We start from the raw sequence: 10,827 nt of genomic DNA on the forward strand, positions 1-10,827 counted from the left end.
AGGTTGTGCCCACATAATATAAGATGGTATCTTTCCATTAGTTTTAAAATTAAGAACTGATCCTGAACTGTTGTACACTCTTTGATTCCAGCACGTCTGATTCTATCCTCCACACACCCCACCCCCCAGTGCCTGCAATGAGAATGAACAATCTTCCTTTCAAACAGTGGAGCGATTGTTCAACTATTCCTGTTAGGCATGTATATGTGCGTGTGTGCGTGTGCAGAAGAGCGACACAGTCCATTCCTCACTGAGTGCACAATCAAAATTGCAGACATTTAAAACTATCAGAAGATACTCTCTGAACTCATTGCCCAGCATTACTTCAATACCTTGAATTGCATCGTTCAGGACTCCTTGTGTGATACACACCTCATTACGTGATATCATTATTGCTTCAGAGTAGTGCTGCTACATTTACATTACTTCAATCTAACAGCACTCTACATTGATCCAGAAGAACAGAATTGCAATGAATTGGAAAGTCGATCCTCGACATTGTTATATTTATAACAAACAACAGCATGAGACCAGCGATTTACTGTTGTAAAACATAGGGGAACAGCTTACAGATTGATAACGAATTCTTGACAGAATCGCATGGGGTTACTTGGCTGAATGATAAGGAGTGACTAATTTCACATCCTTTGGTAATGTATTAAATCATTAGGCGCGAGTTCGAATATGACTCATTTTTTACAGAGCAAAATGGAGTGATGAATGTCGCAACATGGGGAAAACAGAAAAGCAAAGTTTGAGTAACACAGTTAAAAATGACACAACATCAGGTCATAGTCCAACCGGTTTGTTTGCAAGCAAGGAGTGCTACTCCTTCATCAGGTAGTTGTGGAGACATTTTGCATTCTCACACCCACCTGATGAAGGACCAGCACTCTGAAAGCTGTCACTTCCAAATAAACATGTTGGAATATAAACAGGTGTTGTGTTATTTTTAACTTTGCACAAACCCAGTCTAACATCGGCGTCTCCAAATTTTGAGTGAGTAATTTATAAAGTCAGAGGGAAATACAGATATACTATAATGTTGGTAATTTACAAAGTGTTAGGAAATGACTAAAACCACATCGTGGAGGGTACTTGCTGAATGATAGGGAATGATTGATAGGGCATTATGCTGGAAGATTTGGATGGCGTGGGCAGTACTTTATTAGATATACTTGGATTAATTTACAAAATGATAAGGAGTGATAGTGGAGTAAATTGCAGATAGATAGGAGGTCATGTGTGTAATGTACAAATTAGTGACTTTGAAGACGATCTTGGTTAAACTATCAAGCATGAAGTAATGATTTAGTGTTCATCCGGCGATTTCGACTGAGTAACATTGAGTTTGTGATGCGGAACCATGGGTGTAATGTGCAGATTTATAGGGATTAATTGATATGGCGTCCTGAGGGTAACTTACAGAATGAAGTAGAGTGATTGCTAAGCTGTACTGGTAAATCGCAGACTCATTGTATTGGGTGCCGGATCAGGTGTAGCTGGTTAAATTTCAGGAAGAAACGGAATAAGTGTCAGTACGTAATGAGGCTAATTATCAGAGGTAGTGATTGACAGGAATGCATGAGGCTTTTCTTTCTGTCTTGGAGCAGCGGGGGAAAGAGCGGAGGTGACATTGGTACCAAGAGGTTGCCTGGAAGGCAAATGAACAGAATAAATATGTTCCGTCGATTCCCTTGGCCTTTTTCTTGTCCAGGAGAAGCAAGAGACAGTGTGGAGTTTACTTTGGGAACAGGAGCTTTACGGGAAGGTAAGGAGGTAGCACATATTTGAGGAGGTTGAGGATAGGATGTTGCGCGAGTTGGTCACACTGCAGATTAGAATTGCTGCGGGAGACAAGAATGGGTGACCAAAAGCCAGAGAAAGAGTAGGAAGCAGTGCAGGTGTCCCCTCTCTTCACTAACATTATACAATTTTGGGTACTGCTGGGGGCGATGATGTAATGTGATTCCAAACACTGAGGATGTCACCTAAACAGGGGACGAAACGTCTGCAACACAAATTCCCAGCTCGGCGAACAGAGCCACAACATATTAATGGTAATGGTGCATTGTAATTTCCTCAAAAAAGACTGGGACACACATATTGTCAGAAGTCTGGATGGGACATAATTTGCAAGGAGAATCCATGAAGATTTTCTCGGGCAGTATGTCAATATTCTAAATAGTGAAGGGGCCATTTTGGACCTGGTGTTGATGAATGAACGAGGCGAGTTGGTAGGATCTGCGGTGGGGGATGTCTTTGGGAAGAGCGACAACAGTTTTGTAAGTTATATAGTACTTGTAGACAAAGATGAGAGTGATCCTCAAGGAAGACAACTAAACTGGGCCAAGGCCAACTATATCAAAACTGGGCAGCAGCTGGGAAATATTGAGTGGGGGAAGCTATTTGAATGGAAGTCCACATTTGATATGTTGGAGTCTTTGAAAGATAGTTTGAAGGTTGTGCAGGATAGGCATGCCCCTTTGGTAAGAAAGGAAAGATTCGTGAACCGCGGAGGAAAGGAGAAAGTGTTTGACTAGCCAAGGGGAAAGTGAAGCCGTACATAAGTTCCAGGTAGCTAAGAACGGAACAAGCTTTGGAGGAATTTCGGGAGAGTCGGAACAAACATAAATGAGGAATCAAGCGGGCGAAAATAGGTCATGCATTAACTTTACCGAGCAGAATTAAGGAGAATCCCAAGGCATCTTATTCATATATAAGAGGAAAGAGAATATCTAAAGAAAGATTTGGACGACTGAAGAGAAAAGGAAGGCAGGTTCTGTGTCGAACCTGAGAAAATGGGTGAGAATCTCAATGATTACTTTGCATAGGTGTTTACTGAAAAGAGGGACATGACAAATGTAGAGATTAGAGGCAGAGGTTTGATTACTCTGGATCACGTGACATAAGGATGGAGAATGTGTCGGGTAAGCTAAATGATATTAAGCTTCACAAATGCCCCGGATGGGATCAAATTTATCATAGAATGCTTAAGGAGGCGCGTGAGGAAATAGTTCGGGTCCTGACAGACAATCTGTTTCTGAGTCTCTCTCTCTCCCTCTCTCTCTTTTTCTCGTTCTTTCTCTCAGTGATACATCTATACACCTCACTGTCACTACTGTCTCTCTCACTCTCGATCATTGCAGAAACTATATACAGCCTTGTGCCTCTAAGTCACCTACTTTCTAAGAAAGGTATCTGTCCTTTCACTGGTATTTCTTCATCATCGTCGTCTCTGTCTCTCTCTCTCCCCTCTCCCATCCAAGGACTGTCGCTCTCCTTGCCTGTCAGACCCTACGTCATCCCCTGCATCTCTCAGACATGTCAGTTCCAAATTTCTCTCAAGGGAGCTATGTTTTATTTTGATACGTGTTTATCAGTCATCCCCATCGCATGGGGATACTTCTGTACTGACTTATGCCTTTCAGTCCCCTGTTTCTCTCGATGTGATATTTATTCTGACACCCTTCTCCCCCACCTCTCTCCCTGTCTCTCTCTCTCTCTCTGGTTGTTGGAGAGAGTGTGGAAGAGATTTATGAGGATGTTGCCGGTAATGGACGGTTTGAGTTATAAAGAAAGAGTAGATAGGTTGCCACTATTTTTACTGGAGCATATGACGTTGAGAAGCGTCCTGACATAAGTTTATTGGATAATGAAGTAATGGTAGAGTTAATGGCAATTGTCTTTCGCCGCGAATAGAGAATTTGGAAACAAGAGGGAAATCTTTCGTGTGAACAGAGAGATATCTAAAAAAAGGCATGACATCAAATATGTTACATAGTTGGTGGTTGGCATGTAGAATGAAATTCCTTTGAAGTAATCGATGTGGGTACAACGAACATAAAGATAGAACTGCTCAGCACAGGAAATTACCTTTCCGTCCACGCTGTTGTGACGAACATGACCTCATATGTAAACCAATCCCTTCTGCCTGCACTTGGTACATTTGCCTCCATTCCTTACATATGCATGCGCTTATTTGGAGGTCTCTTACACCTATGTATCTTGTCTGCAAACACAAGCATCACGATAGTGCGTTCCAGACTCCAATGATATTTTATGCAAAAGGCATGTATAGCTTACACCTCTTTAGAAACTGCCCCTCTCAAGTGAAGTATATGCCCCCAGTACTACACTTTACAACTCCTGGAGGAAAATAATCTGATCGCCAAAACTTCCAATACCTCTCATAGTTTTAAAGGCCGCCATCAAGTCACCCTTCAGCTTCGTCGCTCAGACGAAAGCCCCTGAAGTTTTCTCGCCTCTCCTTTTAGTTCATACTGTCTCATCCAGAGACCAACCCTGCACCCTCTCCAAAGCCTTGAGAAATAAATGCGAATTCTTAATTGTTGGCCTAACTACACTTTCCTAAAGTTGCAACATGACATTTAACATTTACACTGAGTTTCTTGAAAAATAAAGACAGGCAAACCAGACTTGTTTGTAACCAACTGATAAACTTGCGTGTCACTTTCAGGGATCTTTGAACTTGAACCCGAATATCCCTTTGTACAGCAATGCTGTACAGGGTCATGGCATAAACTATATATCTTTCCGTTACATTTATCTCCCAAAGTACAGCATCTCACACTTACCCGCATTAAAGTCCATCTGCCATTTCTTCTACCACATCTGCAACTGATCCAAATCCCACAATACACTTTGACAATATTCTAATCAGTCACAACTACAATGATATTTGTACCGTTTGGAAACTTACAAACTCAAACATCTGTATTCTCATTCAAGGCCATTTATATCTAGCACAAAGAAGAAGTCCCAGTATCGAAGTGTGAGGAACACGGCGAGTCACACACTTTTAACCAGAAAAGCAATCCTTCACCACAACGTCTGTGTCCGATGTCCAATCCTATTCAAGGTCTTCAGGGTCAAGTCACAGAGGATCGAATGCATCTCAATCTTCTGGATGACCCTACCACGAGAGACATTTTTGAAAGCTTCACCAAAATCCAAGTAGGCAAAAATCCACTGTTCGACACGCATTGCTCATGATTTGGACATGCTCAAAATTCAATAGAGTTGGTTGGAAATGACCTGTCCTTTATACAGCTTTGCAGACTGCCACTGTTGTTATGGACGAGGCTCGCCTCCCCGCCCATCCCCCACCACCCTAATCAAAATATGTTAGAAGGTAGATCAGATCTTAAACTGTTTTTTTTTACTTGTATATAGGCAGATATGTTCCATGTGTAATAAGCTGGTTAAACCAGTCGGCTTTAAAAAAAAAACACAGAAATTATTTCAGCACTGCAAGAGAAACTCAGTAATAAACAATGGACTTAACATAAATGAACTAATAGGAAACTTAAATGACCCGATGCAGCAACTTAACTAAGCAGCCGTTCCAGTAACATTACTGAAACATACCCATGACGAAAAGGTAATTTGAAATACATATTTCTAACGATAAATATTTAATTTCGTATTGGGATATCTGATAGATATTTATTTTTCGTCATATTCTCGCAAGATCACACCACTGATATCAATATCACTTGCATCGACAGCCACCTTCAATGACTTCGTATAGTGAGGTGTGGCTAACATTGGCGCAGTGGTGAACAGAGATTTAAGGCTGTGAATTGCCTTCTGACTATTTGTCATACACTGAAGCTTCCTCCATTTATTCAGCAATTCAGTGATTGGATGTGCTGCACGGCTAACATCCAGCACAAATTTCTGATAAAATCCCAGGAATTGTTGCACTAATTTTTCGTCGATGATATGGGAACGTCAGGAATAACCTTTGCGTTCACACTTCATGGGGTGTCCCTCCCATGTCGCAGAAGATGACGCAGGAACGTGACTTGGGTTTCGGCGGATTGAATCCTGGCCAGGTTTATCACCAAGCCTCCCGAAGTCGAGCAAACGATTATAATTAATATGCAAAAGTCACCAGTTCAGCGATTTGTGCCACACTATTGGGTAATGTAAAAATGACTCTATTGGTTAGTATTTAAAACGTGGCAGGTGCATTTTTCCATCGTAAATGTGATGACTTTAAATTGATCCAGTCCAATCAGAGTGACAACAGCTGATACTCTCTTCACTCTTTCGGAAAAAGATATCCCTCAATACACTCTGAGCAAGCCCACCTTAGAAAGACGAGTTTTTTGTCCCACCTTCTAATGCAGTCTTCCAAACCTGGAATTGGATGTGAATCAGACCTAACAACTAAATTGAATTTGTGATAGTCTTCACATGACATTTGGTTATTCTTTCGTTTTAGTACCATTATTATGAGTGAACTTCAGTCATTGAAACTCGCCTTGTCTTCGTTGCCTTTGAGCATGGGTTCAATCTCTTTTGCCACCTGTGCCAACTTTAGAGGTTTAAATGCATAAAAAAAATGTAACTGCATTTCCTATATCTACGTCATCCTTAATTAGTTTAGTACTTACCAACTTATTTCAACATTCCTTACCCCGTGTTATCAATGACTTTTTGAGGTAATTTCGATTTTCCTCTGGGACGTAACTCAATATTTCATCCTAGTTTTTGACAGATTCCCCAATTCACAATTTAATTTGAGTAGTGTCCAATTCACAATCTTCTGAAATGGGTTCTTCATCTTATGTTATAACCAGTAACACATTCTGTTTTTGCTTTCCTTCCCTGTCAAAGTACCTATTGAGAATATTCACATGACACAATCTGCGAGATTACATTTCGCATCTTCTTTCGAATTGATAATTTCCACTAGACTTGGTTTTTAAAAGTTCACATATCACTGGAAAGAATGCTGACACATTATCTTGGTTAGAAAAATTGCGAATATTTCATTTCTTGTCTGTTTTATTTTTCATAATTTATTTTGATAACTATGAATGCTACCCAGCCAAATTCCCCGCTCTATTTATCTGTACCCCAAAGTTTGACGATTGGTTCAAGTACGTGGACTCTTAATTTTTTCTCAGTACATTGTCCTTGATAAACTTTAGTTGTCCTCACAACTTATGCACATAAAAAACTAACTGAAATGGACTAGATTTGTTGTGTTTTTTTTAGCAAGATGTACAAATGAAATTCCTTTATCTCAATCATCTGGATAATCTTAACAATTACGCCTGAATCATCGATTTCCTCCAGTGTGGAAACAGGCCATTTCACCCAAGAAATCCATACCAACTCTCCGAAGAGTATCTGACCCAGACCCAACCACTTATTCTATTACTCTACATTTCCGCTGACTAATGCACTTAGCTTACGCATCCCTGAACATTATGGACAATTTAGCATAGTAAATTCATTTTATGTGGACATCTTTCGACTTTAGGACGAGACCGGAGCATACAGAAGAAACATAAACAGGCATGGGAAGAATGGACAAGGTCGACACATTCCGTCGCCCAGGGCTGGAATCGAACTAGTTACTTGGCGCTGTGAATCATGTTGGTAACGATTGAGCACAGATGGTTTGAAAGGCTGAAGTACTGCTTGCGCTAGTTGCGATTCTGGATTTTGCACAGTGGAACTGAATTGCTTTATTCCTAAGCTGTGCATAACTTTATTGAATAACTTTGATGTGTGCTTTGGCACTTTATTTGAACATATCTCTGTGCAGTATCTGTATCTGGAGAAAAAAAGTGGCCAGACAGGCCATGCAGAATAACTGATTTATGATGAACGTCGGTAAATTGGTCATAAATTAAAGCATGCTGAGAAACAGAACTCAGACGAAAATGCGTTTATCTACAGGGCGCAGAAGCCAAATAAGCTGCATTTGCCCACATATTGTTCAGAAACAAACCTGTCTGCTGATGACACTGCAATACATATTGGATTTTAATTTTTGTGGAATAATTGAATGTCGCCCTGGCGACGACCAGGTACACCAATCCATTTCTGAACACGGAGGCGCCTTTAACCTTATTTGGAGGAAGCGATGGGCAACTAGCAATTACCATATTGGAGATCTGCGGGCCAGCTTGCCATCAATGTGCGAACACCTTATTTCGTTCAGATTCACCAGGGTAATCGAACCTGATCTGTCAACTGGCAGACCTTCAACACCCACCCAAAAACGCGCGAAGATTTCAAAAAAATAAGGATCTCCATAAAATCCCACTCAGTTCATTAACACGAGAATTACCATTCAAAGAGGAGAAACCTCATGGACATTCTAAGAAGAAGTCGTCGCATGTGGAGCCCAGTCAAGTTCTAATGTGATGGGATATGATCATACAAAGAAACATTAAAATATAAGATATTTTGGCGAGTATATATTTCGTTTACAGTACACTTTCTGGTTCTAACCTTAATTACGTTCAAAAAATGAATATTAATATTCATACATGTCGACTTATAATTTTTTTTTCTCGGAGTAAGAGTTAAACACACTTGCAGATATTACAAATTGAAACCCAGATGGAACGACGATAAGAAGTGAACTTTGTTGCACCGAGATCGAATCTTCTAGAACCTGACATTCTGTTCGAGTTTGTCTCAGCCAGTTTTTAAGAGGACAGTTGATAAGAATACCGAACTTCACTTTTAAAGAGAAACCCAACAGGTGTTTACTTCTAGTCTATCAAACGATAATTTTACGTGTGTTTGGGATAGGTCAGATATTACATCGAGAAGTCAGTCGCGACTCTTTTGGATTTGAAACAAGGCAATAGCAAAAGCCATTCCATTCGTCCAGTCCAGCCCCATACCTTCTGTGATTGAATTTTCAATGGTAGAGAAAGTAGCTGAGCAGAAGATTGTCCCATACGGAATAGAAACCTGAGGCAGTATATCAAAACGAAAATGTAGCCCTGAGGAACAGAATTTTGGTGCACTGATAAAACAGGGCCAGGATACCTCGGGCAAAAAATTCCGATCACTTTACGAGATCTCAGGTGAAGGGAGTTTCCAAACTTGAGAAGCTTCCAGCACTAGTGCACTGTAGACGACAATTATTCCGATGTAAAAAAGGATTGCATCCAGAATGAACTAAAGAAATCAAAATGCGATATCGTGGAACTATTGTTGAAAAACAAACTGCTCAGCACCTGAGGAATCAAACAAAGCTGCACGGGACAATTCCAGACCCAACATAGATAAGAATATCAGAATACTACGGGAGCAGTATTAGAGAAAGAGATCGCTGAGAAAGTAGTAAGGCAACTGAAAAAAAATACAGATTTGCAGGCAGCTGCAAGAGCACTGCATCCAACAGACAGATAAAAGAGATAAGGACCCACGGAATTTGAGCCGTCAGCTGATCCGTTTACATTCTCTTAGAGAGTCATGCAGCAGAACGTCTTACATGGTTTAAATGAGAGGAAAGACCTGAAATTATTATGTTGTTTAAGCTTGTCACTACATTCTACCATTCGAGCCCCATTAAATTCAGAAGATGTAGCCTTTGCCAACATGAAAGAGGCAATGTTAACAGCGATCGTTTATAATAAATGTGACCTTGGAGATTGATAGAGCAAGTCTACGCAAAAAAGAAAGGAAACTCAGAACTGCCTTTGTTAGGCATTTAAGGGTACATTTTACATGGATTTACAGAGACTTACAGAGGGACCAGTTATCAGAGACTGCGTCAGCCATATGGGCTTGGATTCTCGAGCCCCATTACAACGAAGAGAGCAGGAAGACATTTTTTTGATTTTCAATCCCACAGAGCCAAGTCAGAATGAGGCTTTGATCATCATGTGAGTGTCCCAGGCATGGGAGCAAGCAGTCGAAGAACTCAAGAAAAGCGAGGTAGAGACTGGAGCCGAAATGCTTTCTTTCTGAAACTTCAGCCAGTGTCCTATGGGAAGAAATGAAGGAAGGTGGGTGAGCTCTAACCAGAAAAAAAGAAGTTCCACCATGTTCAGCTACAGTGAGAGATATAGAGTCACAGCACGGCAACACTTGGCAGGCAGTAAGGTGAAACCATTGCGGGCGCTCAGGATACAATGCATGTGCATGTCAAGAAGCTGCCCGGCCTTACCCACATCTACATTGATCACCGACGACAGTGGGATGCAGAAGTGATAGAATGAGTCATCATCTCCTATGACAATGCCCAATCGGCAAGGTGAAGTCCATGCTTTGGACATGAGCCAGCCCATGTAACACCCATTCCCAAGCTCTGAGGCCACTGTCTTCTGGTTCCAGGGTTCTGCCTCCACAGTGTGGATCTGCAACACGAAGTGCAATAGGATTCGTAAATGGGAGGTAAGAATTTTTTTGAGATAGTGGAGGGTCCAGCACAACCCTAAACACCTTGAGATTTAATGATCAAGACAGCCACTTCCACCACCTTAATACGCATAGCGGATACCACCGTTCTCGAACTCATTACAAGGCCAAGACACTGCATGCCACATCTTCAAACTTTCCTCCTCCGCCATGGAAGTGATGCACTTCCACCAGTTTCGCCGGTAGCAGCTTCCTCATTCAATTGACTACTGAATTCTTTAAGAGGAAAATAGGAGATTCTCTTACATATTGTAATGACTGACTACCAAATAACAATATGCAAATGTCAAATCTTCCCGACAAGCTGGACGTTACATCATTTCCCGATATGAGTTTGACAGGCCAGCAGATGGAACATGCCTGAAGCACACCCCAGTCGACATATGTATCTCATGGAAACATGACACTACAAAATTATAGTACGGACTTTGGAAGAACAGCCAAACACAGACTATCAAATGGTATTTCTGGGTGTCATGATCAGAGAAAATGAGCAGACATAATTTGGGCAACGGGAGGATTCAATATGGCCATGCCTCCAGAGACAGAGGATTCAGAACACACTGATGACTCTCTGTTGTGTGCCCTTTTGCCACGGACACTCATTGACTTATCGAGGTG

The sequence above is a fragment of the Chiloscyllium plagiosum genome, unplaced genomic scaffold (assembly GCF_037043375.1).
Source record: "Chiloscyllium plagiosum isolate Xiang-an unplaced genomic scaffold, Cpla_swu_hap1 HiC_scaffold_52, whole genome shotgun sequence".
Taxonomy (NCBI): domain Eukaryota; kingdom Metazoa; phylum Chordata; class Chondrichthyes; order Orectolobiformes; family Hemiscylliidae; genus Chiloscyllium; species Chiloscyllium plagiosum.